At 49.7% G+C, this 13,895-nt stretch overlaps 1 protein-coding gene across 1 annotated transcript in view; it reads right to left on the bottom strand.

Moving 5' to 3' along the window:
* Positions 1–5,360: 5,360 nt before the first annotated feature.
* The window catches only part of Smim11 (small integral membrane protein 11), an 81,959-nt gene continuing 73,424 nt past the window's right edge, over positions 5,361–13,895 (bottom strand). Inside the window, exon 5 of the transcript XR_008218926.1 lies at positions 5,361–7,136. The gene's annotated coding sequence lies outside the window, so the exon portion shown is untranslated. The remainder of the gene's footprint in view (positions 7,137–13,895) is intronic.

Raw genomic sequence — 13,895 nt, 5'->3', positions numbered from 1 at the left:
GTCTTAGATCATATCCTCACATTTCCCATGACTGGCGTTAATCCTCCTGCCTCTCTTTGGACTACCCGCATGATCTAACTAAGATAATCTAATCTCCCCAACCCAAGATCAATAATGTAAACACATCAGCAAACCTCTTATTACTATGTAAAATCACATACTACAGAGTCTGGGATTATGACATGACTGTATGGATAGGGGGGACATGGCGGGTGGGTTCAGTACACCGCATAGGATCCGAGGACACAGGACACCTGGGAGTACAGGGTTGGGGGGGGAAGTAACTGTTGGACTCAGCCATACGGAGAAGGGAAGAATGCCCTAGACAGAAGAAAATGAGTGCTTACATTCTCAAGGTAACGCTAAGATTATCTCAGGAAGTTTTTTTTTTTTTTTTCGGTTTTTCAAGACAGGGTTTCTCTGTGTAGCTTTGCGCCTTTCCTGGAACTCACTTGGTAGTCCAGGCTGGCCTCGAACTCACAGAGATCCGCCTGGCTCTGCCTCCCGAGTGCTGGGATTAAAGGCGTGTGCCACCACCGCCCGGCATATCTCAGGAAGTTTTTATAGGACTGTAAAGAAATTAAGATGGGCCGTGGTGGCGCACACCTTTAATCCCAGCACTCAGGAGGCAGAGGCAGGCGGATCTCTGTGAGTTCCAGCCTAGCCTGGTCTACAGAGTGAGTTCCAGGACAGGCTTCAAAGCTATACAGAGAAACTTTGCCTAAAAAAAACAAAAAAAAAAAAAGAAAGAAATTAAAGATTCCCCTCCAGCTCAGCAGTGAAGAGCACGTGTTGCTACTGCAGAGGACCTGGGTTCAGTTCCGTTCACCCACAGGGCAGCTCACAACCGCCTGTGACTCCAGTTCTGGAGGCTCCTACCCCCTCTTCTGGTCTCTGCAGGTTACTGCACACACGCGGTACACAGACAGCAAACAGGTGGAACACCCGTAACGTATGATAAAAAATGAAAAGCCACAGAACCTCGAGCAGCATGTCTAGAAGGGACCTCCTCCTGCATCAGGGATGGCATGGCTGGAGGGCTCACATGGGCAGCGAGTGCCCAACACTTGAAGCAGATGTCTGCTTGAGCTCCAGTACAGTGACAGCCTTCTTCACTCATGAGCGCAGAGGCCTCCGGGCAGAACTGCCCCACAGGCTCTGCGGCCGCCCCTGCTGTTAGGAATTACTTCCAACCCACGCACTTCAGGGGACGCATCAAGACACAGCACCTCGTGTTTTCTGCTTTTGGCAATGGGTACCCTGAGCCACCTGGTGACTCAAGCCAGGGTCGTGAAGCGGCCCTAGCCCCCGTCCCCTGCATCAGCCACGTCTGAAGTCCTGGTCAGTCCCTTCTCTTTTTAGGATGTAGCCACCGTGTTCCACCCTCAGAGCTATTTCGTTCATCCGTTCCCTTACCGGTTCTCACTTTGTGACCAGAAGAGCCTTCCCTATCCATTCTCCCCACTGCGGTCAAGATAAGATTTTTAAAGGGTGAAGGGTGTGTTCCTGATGTCTGCAATGACCAAACTCAGCCTCCCGCTGTGGCCCCTTCTATGGAGAGACTCTTCCTTTGCCTCTTATGGAGACCAGACCACGGATGTGTTGGGACATGCGCTATGCTTCCTCACCTCTGTGGCTTCCCCGCTGTGCCCTCTTCTGACCGCCCCTCTGTGCCTCTGATCGCTCTCCAGACCCTTCTCAAGCCTCTTGTCCTCTGAGGAACCTTGCCTGACACCCGAGTCTCCCTAGGAAGAACGATGTGGCCCTGCTCAGCCAAGGTGTTCCCCACACAGCTGTTCCTCTCTCAACTCCATGGCAACACTTGGCTTCTTTTTCCCAATTCTCCCAACCCTGTGACTGTGTCCAACTGAACTGTGATTTCTCAGCAGCGGAAGGCTTGGAACGCAGTCTCTACTCAGTGAGTCACTGTTGGATGAATTGCTTCCATTCAGCTCAATTCCCTCTTTTTCATTAACCCTTTATAGACCCAGATGTCCCCAACACCACTGGTCAGGCTGAGACTGTGTGGGTGGGGGCCAAGCAGCTGTTGCTGTAAATATTTCACGGAGGTTGTTTCCTCAGTGGAGGCTGTGTCCAAACATGGAAACTTCAGCCTGGCTTCCCCCAGGTGCTGAGGACGGGTTAGTTCTCCTCCTGTGGGCCCCTGGTTATGACACTGTCACCTGCCCAAGGTCAGCGGAGTTAAACTGAAGCAAGCAATAACTAAAGATGGAGAAAGCATTTCAAAGATGTGAGAAGCCCGGCAACCCAGGAACTTTTCGGGAAGCATCTCCTCGGGCCCAGTTTGAAGAGCTGGGACAGAAGGAACATGTATGAGTTTCAGACTTGTCATATGCAACTGCTGTGGTCACATCATTTCTGAGAGCAGAGTAGCATTCATTCCTGAGGGATTTCCTATTGGGACCCAAGAACAAAATAACCCCCAGTGTGGAGCATTTGCAAGCTCATTGGCCAGCTGCCTGACAGAGAAGGTATGTATTGACACACTTACTAAGCATTGTTCTGTAAACATATAGCAAAGCTGGGGCGGGGGTGGGGCCAGGGCGGGGGGTGGGGTTGGGGCGGGGGCAGGGCAGGGGGCCAGTGACAGCTCTGTGAGTAAAGGTGCTTGCCGACAGGACTGAATTCAACCTCTGGAACCTACGGAAAGGTGGAGGGAGAGAACGAACTCCACCTGTGCCATGTGGCAGGTACACCCGTATGCACATACCATAAAATAACACACGATAAAAACAAACAAATAACCCAGAAACATGCCACAGTTAAGACCCCCTTGTTCAGGAGTCCCTTGTCTTGCTGAGTGAGTGGTGACCTGGGAAGGGACTGAGGAGAGGGAGGGAGGGTGAGATGGTCCATGGCTCTGCCAGAGGAGCCTTGTCCTTTCAGACCAAAAACAAATGGCCAAGAAGCCAGGGAAGACGCTCCATACCACAGGGAAGTGGAAAATCAAAGCTGGGGGGAGATGGCTTCACACCCAGATAGAACAGCAGGTCAAGCTGGTTGACAGGCAAGTGTGTGGTGGTATTGTGTTCCCCAAAAATATTGGGTACCCTAATAAACTTATCTGAGGTCAGAGACAGAACAGCCAGTAGATACAAAGGCTAGAAAATGGTGGCACTCACACCTTTAATCCTAGCATTCCAGGGGCAGAAATCCGTCTGGATCTCTGTGAGTTCAAGGCCACACTGGAAACAGCCAGGCATTGTGACACACACCTTTAATCCCAGAAAGCTAGCCTTTAATCACAGGGAGTGGTGGTAGAAGGCAGAAAGGTATATAGGGCGTGAGGACCAGAAACTAGAAGCATTTGGCCTGGTTAAGCATTTGACTGGTTAAGCTTTCAGGCTTTGGAGCAACACAGTTCAGCTAAGATTCATTCTGGATGAGGACTCAGAGGCTTCCAGCCTGAGGAAACAGGACCAGCTGAGGAATTGGCAAGGTGAGATAGCTGTGGCTTGTTCTGCATCTGATCTGCCAGAATTCACCCCAATAACTGGCCTCAGGTTTGATTTTATTAATAAGAACTGTTAAGATTCCTGCTACACAAGTGTGAAACCTGGACCTTATCCACGACTTTCTAAGAAGACCTTAGTAACTCCGACAGTGGATGTCCTGGGGAGTGACTGCAGAAGCCACGTCTAGTCCTTCGCAGACACCTGCTCTGACCTCTCTTGGGTGACAGTAACCAATAAAGTGTTGGCTCTCACAGGTGAGGCGGAAGGCGGGCAGGTGTGCACCAGCCACTCAGGACACATGGAGGAAGCAGGCACAAATAGATGCATTCTTTTTATTAGCTGCGGTGACTGCGGGGTAGGGGGTGGGGGTGAACAGAGGGGGAGACTGCTGCCATGTCTCTGCTTCCCTTTTGTCTCATACCTCTCACACACAACCCGTCGATTCGGTTTTCTGATTTGTTTTGTTTTTAATGGATTTCCTGAGATATAATCCACATACAGACAGTTTAACTGCTTAACATGTGTAGTTCGATGGGTTTTGGTGTAGTCACAGAAACCCCTGCTCATCAACATTTCCATCACTCTGAAAGAAACTGAATACTAGCTGTCACCTCTCCTTCATCCTGGTCCCTTTTCTGCATGTCCATCAAGCCCTCGGCCATCATTCATCTAACTTCTGTCTCTATGGGTTTCTCTGCTTACGGCTTTCCTCTGAATGGCATCATGGAAGATGTGGTCTTTTGTAGCTGGCTTCTGTCTCTTAGGGTAATTATTTCTCAGGTTCATCTACACTGTGCTATGAGTTGGGCCTTCACTCCTTTCAAGGCCTGGATAATTGCATCGTGTATGTATCACATTTCATTTATTCATACCTGATGGAAGCAATGATCAAGCTTACAGAGAAGCTACAAAGTTCTGGAGCTGTGAGCTTGTTTATTTATTGGTTGATTGACTGACTGGTTGATTTAGGGTTTTAAGACAGGGTCAAGGCTGGCCATAGATCACTACGTAGCCCAGGCTAGTCTTGAACATGTGATTTTCTTCTCTCGACCTCTCACACAGCTGGGACCCCAGTTGTGTCACCAACATGGCTAGACTCCTCTTTCAGAATCCTGTGGTTTAAAAGGGGTGTTACTGTGATCTCCGATCTGGCTGTGTTCCAGGACCGGTGCCCCAAGCACCTCTTCACTGTGTCTGTGGAGAACAATGGATGGTAGTCCCTCGGTGAAGCCTTTCATTGACTGGTGGAGTCAGGTCAGCGAGAGTTGGGGGTGAGGATGGACTGTCCTAATCACAGCCCATGGTGAGGTCCCCTGAGCTCAGGGAGGGAACAACAGCCAGGAGCAGCCATTAGAACCACAGGCATGACCTACAAAGGGGGACAGCGCAGCTCTTGGGACGAACAAGGCTCTTGTGACCTTTACTTCCCAGTAGGTGCAGAGCTGAGTTGAACTGAGGGACCTTGGAAATGGGCAGACGCTATTCAGAGCGGTTTCTTTTCCTGCTGAATTCTCTTCCTTCACTCATTCACTTATTCTCTGAACAGTAATTAGGAGCTAAGTACTAGGAACGAGAAGAATGTGATTCATCGTGACCTGGCTATGACTGGGCACAAATGGAACCAGAGTGAAGGATGGAGTCTTTCTTCTCAAGAGGAGCTCAAGAAAGGCAGCACTCCGGGTTGAAGAGGTGGCTCAGCAGCTAAGACAGCCTATACTCTTTAGAGGACCTGAGTTCGGTTCCTAGCACCCATGGCAGGTCACCTGCCTCGGACAACCCCAGGGAAACTGTCACCCTCTTCTGACCTCCATGAGCACCACACTCACATGCACATACCTACACAGATACACACACGCTTACATATAATAAAAAGTAAAAATAAACTGTAAGCCAAGCACGGTGGCACATGCTTTTAATCCCAGCACTCAGCAGGCAGAGGCAGGTGGACCTCTGTGTATTCGAGGCCAGCCTGGTCTATAGAGCGAGTTTCAGAACAGCCAGAGCTACACAGTGAGACATGTCTCAAATAATAATAATATTATTATTACTGTTATTAAATCTTTCAAAAAACAAAGTCCAGCGTTACTAAGGTGATTCGAACAAATGGAAAGGCCTCTGCCACACAGACCAAAAAGGGAAAGCATTGCAGATAATTGAAACAATAGCAAAACCACATAGAAATGTTTTCCTCTCCTCTGGCCCTGCATGAGCTACTTTTTTATCACTGTGATAAAACACCACAACCAAGGCAACTTCTAGAAGAGAGACTTTATGTGGGTTTATGGCTCCAGAGGGCTAAGAGTCTATGATGGCATAGTGGAGACATGGCAGCTGGAGCAGGAAGCTGAGTAAGTCTTGAACCCCAAGGAGGAAGAGGGTGAATGAGAAGTGGTTCAGTCTTAAACTCAAAGCCCTTCCCCAGGGACACACTTCCTCCAGCAAGGCCACACCTCATAAACCTCCCCAAACAGTGCCACCAACAGGGGACCAAGTGTTCAAATGTCCCAAAACTGTGGGGACATCTCATCCAAGCCACCACAGTCCCCAATTTCCCATGGCCTCCATATTTGTGGCTGACTGTGATGTAGGACCAACAGATCCACATTAGCTAATCAGTGATAACATCAAGTTCATAGCCAAGCTTGGGATATGCTGATCTTACAGCTGCTTGGGGTTGTTTTGGAGCACATTGTTTCCAGCGTTTGGCTGTATCTAGGCAGGTGATGAGCAGGTACCATTCTCCATGTGCAGAAGTCGTGGACAAGCCAGCTGTAGAGTGGTGGCCTGCTAGGGATGAGATCACAGTTCAGGGGTGGGTCCCCATGTCTGAGCTTGTTCCCGGGTACTGGCTTGGGCCCACATACTCAGAGCTGTCTTCTACCAACCAGCCTCCACACCCCAGGTGAGTGCTGGCTCCTTAGCATGCCCATGTGGTTCATCAGCCACCACCTCTTGGATCCAGACATTATCAACCTTCTAATCCACCTCCGTCCGGCCCCTCAGGGTCCTGCCCCTCCGTGTACACACCCTGAAACCAACAGGGATGACTTCATCTTTCTCAGACAACAGAGTATCTACCTCCAGGGAAATAACAAGCTTTGGGACTGGTGATGGAAGTGTCTTCCCACCTCTGCAACGAACCACTTCCCCACTCCAAGTGGAGCTGTGAGAGGCTCTCAGCTTCTTTGATGAGCACACCGTCTCTGCTGTCTGCACGAAACAAACCTGGTTCTCCACATGTCTCTCCTTTGGCACCACGATAGCTTATCATGCGGCACAGTCTCTTTTGGTCCCAATGACAAGGATCTCCACATCTCTCCATAGCTCTTTTCAGGCAATTCGGTGTCCTCTGGAGCTACAAGAAGTCTTCCGTGGGCACAAGCGGCCCTGGTGGAGGGAGGTTCTATGTTGGAGAAGCAGCTTGAGTTGCACAAAAATTTAAAAGTACTCAGACAAGGCCCATCTGTAAGAAGTGTCTCTGCTTCCCTCTCCAAGGGCTGAGTGCACAGTATGCCCCAGTCCATCCCCAGAGACTGCGCCTCCCTCCTGAGAGGCACCCGATGACTTCCTAGTACTTGGAAATGGTCCTGGGACTCTGGCATACATCTGGTTCCTCTCTTGCCAAGGACCTGGGTGTTGTCAATGTGCCAGAACTTGCTGCTGTTGGGGAAATAATTAAAATAAAATCTGGTATTTTAGAAAACCTGCTCAAAAGGAGACAAAAAAGACCAATCAAGCAATATGTCTCTCTGATGAATTCAGCTGAAGAATTTGTCCCTTGATGTTTATATGTACTGAAAGGAAACATTGTATTAATCAAGACATCTTTTAGTCAACAGGAAATTATTCTGATACATGTAGTAAGGGACTGAAAGCGTTTTTCCAAAACAGCCACACCACATAAATTCAGCCAAATATGAGTGTGACACATGGCGATGAACACTTCTCAAGATGCCTTGCCTTTATACTTGCTCCCGCAGGATTTGTTGTTTTGGCCATGAACACCAAGAGGTGGCATGAAGCAGAGGCTGACTTTCATTACCTTAACCTGAGCATGTTGAGAACCAACAGAGACTGACTCTTGCTAGGTGCAGCCCAGGAATCATGAAGACTGAGTGAGCCAGGCTGAGCTGTGTCTTACAGAATAAGCAACAAAATTTGAATGGAATGATCATCTCAACTTCCAAAAGACCAATAACTGTTTGACAGGTGATATCTGGGATCTCAAGAATACCCCAGAACATGGCATCGAAGATACTTTGCAACAACATTGCCTGACAAATGATGAGAAATTCCTAGTGCTACAAAATGAGCAACCCAATTATAAGGTTGAGACTTGGGCTTAAATGCCATCTTCAGCTATAAAAAAAGGGGGGGGGGAGTTGAATGTTCCTGGGTAGGTGAGGTAAGCTATGGAAAAGTGACCAGGAAAAGTGATAAACAGACTTGATCAGTGAGATCTATTGTAGATATTTATGTCTGTGTCTTCCTCCATTGTGCTGTTAAGGGTCTTCCTGAGAAAGTGGCGTCCCCATGATCCTTTCTAGTATGAAAACTTACTCTGTGTGTTTAGACCTTTTCCTCAATCTCTTGTTCTCAAAGGTCCTTAGGCCACAATAATCCATATGCCAAAGAAACATATATTAGTTACTTGCCTCATGGCTGCAACAACATGACCTGACCGTAAGAAGGGAGGACTGTTTGGGCTCACAGTTTGGGGTTCAGGCCATCCTAGTGCTGAAGGCAGGTGCAGACGTTGAGGCGTCTGTAGTCAAGCACAGAGAGGGATGACTGCTAGAGCTCCTCCGGCCTCTCCGTGTGCAGTTCAGGACTCCAGCCTGGGGAACGGTGCTGCTCACAGGTAGAGGGAATCTGCCCACTTTAATTGAACTCACCTAAAAATCCCTGACAGACATCCCAGAAATGGATCTCCAAGTGATTCTCAACCCTGTCAAGGTGAGACTATAAACCCTCACAAGGCATGCTCTGGGGTAGCCTGTTATTGGCACGGGCAAGCCTGCTGTGCGCAGCAATGAGGCCAGACTTGGTAACACGGAAGCTTTCTCGGTTTAGATCTCTAAATGCGGAAGACGGCCTATCAATGATGAAGAGTGGAAGGAAAATGATTCAAGCCCCGAGGCAAGTTCCTGCATCGCTCCTGGGGTCTGAGATTAGGAAGCAGCCAGCTCTCCAGTGGCGGCACAGGAATCCACAACTAGTTCACAAGGCAGCACCTGGTCTTGGGAAATGAAATAAAAATTCAGATACTTGGGACCTAGCCAAACTAATTAAACAACAACTCATGGGCAGTTTTTAATGCTCCTCCGGATCTGGAATGTAGCCAAGGTTGAGAACAACTCATTGGAGATAGAATGTGAAGGAACTTGCTGTGTTGCTAGGGGACTTGCCTTAGAACTTCCGAGCAAAGGGAAGCCACTGGGACTTCGTAGGGGAGCAGGGCAGCACGGTGGGATTTGGAAGACTCTCTGGTGGCTGTGTGGAAGGCAGATAGGAAGGGACTAGGGAATCTCCAGCCAGGAGATTGTAGAATGTTAGCCAGCTTCCCATTCCTACAACAAATATCAGAGAAAAGCCAGCTTAGAAAAAGAAACGGTTTATGTGAGCTCACGGTCTTGGAGGCGTCAGTCCTGGGTAAATTGGCCCCATTGCTTTGGGGCCTGTGGTGGGGCAGGGCATCATGGCAAAGGCAGAGTGAAACCGCTCACTTCATGGCCAGAAAGTAAAAAGTGGGGAGAGGGTCAGGACTCCCCCATGGCTTTTGAGGACACACCCCAAAGGCCTGAAAGCCTCCCACTAGGCTCCACATCTTAAAGTTTTCACGAGCTCCCAGTAGTGCCAGGGGCCACAACCAAGACTTTGATGAATGGGCTTTTGTAGGATAACTCCCCACACCAGGGCACTGGAGGACAAGAGCCATCTGGGCTTGGGCTGTTAGGGACAGGAGAACCGGAAGGAAAGCCTGAGTCTCAGAAGACCCACAGCTGGAACTGACGTCGTCATCGTCACTCAGGAGTGTCCCTTCCCACCCTGCTCTGCTCTTCAGCCTCCGGCATCTTTAAGGAAGTTTCCGGGGAAACAAGCATTGTTTGGACACCAAGCAAGGAGAGTGTCCCTGGCACGGAGATGCAGAAATCCCTGCTCATCAAAGATGACCGCATGGAGGGAGGTCGGGGGCGGAGCTCAGTTGGCAGAATACCTGCCCATCACACACAGCACCCTGGCTCCAGTCCCCACAGCGCACATCTGTAATCCCAGCGCTGGGAATGTAGAGGAAGCAGGCTCTCTTTCAGGGTTATCTCTGACTATAAAGTGAGTTCAAAGTCAGCCTGACATACATGAAGGAGAGCTTGTCTCCAAAAACTGACAAAATAAGATAAAAATAACAAGATGACTGTACGATGATTCTAGAAGGGCTATGTTAGGTGGAGAGACTGGGCCACTTTAAAAAGTATGTAATATTTTTATTACCCTTTGAGAATTTCATTCAATGTATTCGGATTATATTCATCCCCCACGCCTCCCCTAACTCCTCTCAGATCCACCCCCAGCCCCTCAACTTCATGCCCCTCCCTTTTTTTTTTTTTTTGTTTGGCAACTCACTGACTTCTTGGTAAATTTCACCTATTTTCCACTTTGCAGATTTTTGAAACATGGTTCCCGTACTTCGGTAGAAGAACCCTGCATTTGTGATAATAATAAAAAGCATTATTGAACAACCCCTGCTTGGGATTGCCAGTCCTGGGGCTGGTCTGAAGTTCCCAGGGTGAAATACGAGGGGGTGAAACACAGAAACAATTTTTCTTCTCCCTGTCTGTAACACACGGTCTTACAGGGACCTGAGGGTGGGAGTCCGTGAAATGGGAGTGAGAGGGGTTAGCCCCGGCTTTACAGCTGAAGTGCCCGGGCCTGGGCTGCTGCCTTGGCTGGGGCTTTTTAACCACTCACGAACCCAGGGCTAGGCTGGGAATTGCTTCTTCAGAACAGAAGGCTATGGCGGTTAATATTGACTGTCAACTTTACAAGATTTACAGTCACCATGGAAACAAGTCCCTAGGCACCCCTGTGAGAAATTATAGTTAAACTGGATTAATTGAGGTGGAAAGTTTCACCCTGAATTAGATGGTTCCACTCCGTGGACTGGAGTCTTTGACTAATTAAGGAGAAAAAACTGGCTGAGCAGGGACATTCATCTCTCTCCGCTTCCTGATTGGAAACTGACCAGCCACCCCCTGCCTCCTGCCTCACCTCCTGTGAGGTGAGGACCAAACAAACCCTCCTTTTGTCACAGGAAGGAGACAAGTAATGAACATGGGGGGTGGCGGACCGGCCCTTCAGTTCTCAGGGAGTGCAGCTGGTGTCGCAGAAGGAGTGGAAGTTTTTTCTCTTCTTAAGTTATTTATTTCTGAGCTCACTGTTGCTTCAAGCCACAAGGAGATGTGTGTGTGTTGCGTTTGAGAACTCAGCAGGAGCAATGGCTGGGTTTCCTCTTTGTCTGGAACACCTTCACCTTCCCTGTCATCATCATCTTCTTAGCCGACAGGAGATAGGTAAGCAGCTTCTGCCACTGTCCCGTGTGCCACCCCCACCCCCCGCTAAGACTTCATGACTTCCTAGAGGATGTTTCTGCTGGTAGGTATCTCCCCTCCCCTCCCCTCCCCTCCCTTCCCCTCCTTTCCCCTCCCCCTCCCCTCCTCTCTCTTCTCCTCTCCTTTCTTCCTATCCCCCCTCCGTATCCCCCCTCCTCCCCTTCCCCTCCTCCCTTTCCCCCTCCTCTCCTTCCCCCTCTTTCTTTCTCCTGTGGGTTCCTGCCCTGTTTGATTCTCAGAGAGACTCAGTGTACCAATGGACGGTGAGCAAACCACATGGACAACAGAGCTCTGGCTCACCACCTACAGCAGCCCGCCTGGAACACCATCTCCTTTATCTACAAATAAGAAAACAACGCAGCCAGGAAGCCAGTCTGCCATGGGTCAGACCCGGAGGAAGTCAGCTTGCTATCTCCAGTCCAGGAAGCTCAGAAATCACATCTTTAGCATTCGGCCCAGAGGGCCAGGGCTTGATCAGTCCCTGACGTCTCCCCCATCTCTGTCCCGTCAGAGGCAGCCAAACATGCCCTCTGACCTACCTCCCACTAGCCCCCCTGCAGCTTCCCAGGCCAGGAGCCTCCAACCAGGGCAGACCCGAAGCCCTCCCCTTTCCCTCTGTGAAGCTGTCCACTCCCTGCCTGCCTTGGAGTCCCCGCAGGAAACGGGACCTTGCCACATTAGCTCTGAGCAGCCTTTGCTCCCCTCACATGCTCACCGAACCATTCCCTCCTCCTTTGAGGCGCTCTAACCCCTGCACTGGCTCTGGACCTGGTACCCAGACTTCTCTCACCCTCTCTAGGGTAAGGTGTCATGAGTTCCCTGGCATCAAGTGTTCCTGGAACACCCAGTGTGCTTGTAGATTTGAGCCTCTTGCGGGTCCAGACTCAATAGTCAAGTCCCCACCTTTAGTCTTAGATACTTCAGACATCACACATTCAGAAGACAAACTTGACTAACCTAGAACGCTCCTCAGTCCATCTGTCTGTCTCTTCACCCTGCTCTTTCTGTTAGTGCAACCTCCACACAGCTACTCAGATCAACCCTTCATCACCCTCACTTCCGTCCTGTACACTCTAAGAGGTGAGACCTAAGTCTAAGATTTGGACCCTGACATGTTGTTAAGACCCATTTGATATCTTGAGAGCTCAGCCGCCCTCCTCCACCCTGACTCCAGCCAGGCTCAAGTCCTGCTCGGTCTGTTAGAGCCATGCAGATGCTCGGCTCAGGCTGGACAGTGAAGAGCCAACAGCCGGGTAGGTTTCTCACTGACCTCCAGGATCTGACTGTTCCAGGCTTCTGGCAAGCTTGTCAGCAAATGTAATTGCTCTCCCAGGGAACTGTGAGACTAGATTTCATAGAAGATAGGAGGGTAACATGGGGCTGGTAAAAGCAAAGGTCAGGTCTTAGGACTTCAGCTTAGAGCCATTGAGTGAAAAGCTGCTGTTCCGTTTCGGCTTGGGAAGTCCATCGTCCCCAGCGACAGAGAAGGTGGGTGCTGACGGCAGAGTACTTCTTCATGCTCCTCAGCTGCTGCTCTATACAGCGTTAGTCATGTGTTCTTGTAGGACTCCACCTAGTTATCTTTCTCTAAGCATACATTTGTTCACATTTACATATATACACACATATTTCAACCAGAAACAAGCATAAAGCATAGTTAGTTACCCATGTAGCTAAATCCAACTGTTCATAGCCACATTTTACAATACGAGCCTCAGATTTTTCTGCGGTGCTGAGGATAAATCTAGAGCCTAGGACATGCTAAGTTAATGCTCTGTTACTAAGTTACAAGCCAGCTCCATGTTTTATAACATGGAAAGAGCTGCATGGACCAAGGCCGCAGCTTACCTGGTGTAGGCTATGTGTTTGGCACGCACACAGCCTTGGGTTCCATCTCCAGCACCGAATAAAAACAGGAGGTGGTGCACTCTGGTTAACTGAGCACTCGGGAGGTGGAGGCAGGAGGACCAGAGTCATCTTCTACTAACTAGTAAGTAAGCTTGAGGCTGACCTGGGCTGCATGAGACCTTGTGTTGTAAAGGACTAGCCTCTGAGCCAAAGTGGCACCATCTTCAGGAATTCTGCTGGGCCTGCTCGCCAAAGGTCATCACTGGGCCTCTTTCCACCTCCCCTCAGAGAAGAAGGAGGCCAAGAGGGTCATGAGGACCTTGCCACCATACCTAGTTACCCCTCCCAATAGGCTCTGCCCTAACTCTGCTTGGCCTAGGGGCTAGAGGACATAGATGAGAAGGATGAGGGAGAGGGCTCCATCTACGCAGCCATGGGGAAGTCAGCTCCCGCGCTGGGTGCAGACTTTCCAGTGTGCCTCCTTATAGCTCACCCACATTCCCACCTGTGCCCTTCAACCATTGTCCTCTAAACCTACTCAGTAAACTTATCGATTCCCCAGGCTGCACTTTGGTAGAATAGCACCTGTTTGCCATTGGGACCTCCAGGGGGAGGGGTGGATGTTGCTTACATCTTGCAATTTTGAGTATTTTGAATGGTTGGAACAAATTTTGTTCATGAGCAAGTATAACCTCCCTTTTAAAGGGCATCTTTTGTTCGAAACCTTTTGTGTCCAGCGCTGTCTGGTTAGATTTGTCTGTGTGGGCACACACAGTTCCGGGTCGTTCTTGTTTTCTCCCCTTTATATTAAAGTTTATGGGAAGAAATAAAAGGACACACCCATTTCATCCCACCAGTCAGAGACAGGAAGCTAATTGAGCCCCCAAAGTTCCTCCTGTGATGTCACCCAGTCACCCCGAGTTCTGCTTCCCTGAAGGAACCACACCCCCAAGCTCTCCGGGTC

Source organism: Peromyscus californicus, unplaced genomic scaffold, assembly GCF_007827085.1.
Source record: "Peromyscus californicus insignis strain IS unplaced genomic scaffold, ASM782708v3 Scaffold_16__1_contigs__length_79575227, whole genome shotgun sequence".
Classification (NCBI taxonomy): domain Eukaryota; kingdom Metazoa; phylum Chordata; class Mammalia; order Rodentia; family Cricetidae; genus Peromyscus; species Peromyscus californicus.
The sequence above is the reverse complement of the archived record's forward strand: the minus strand, read 5'-3'. Positions and strand labels throughout refer to the sequence as shown.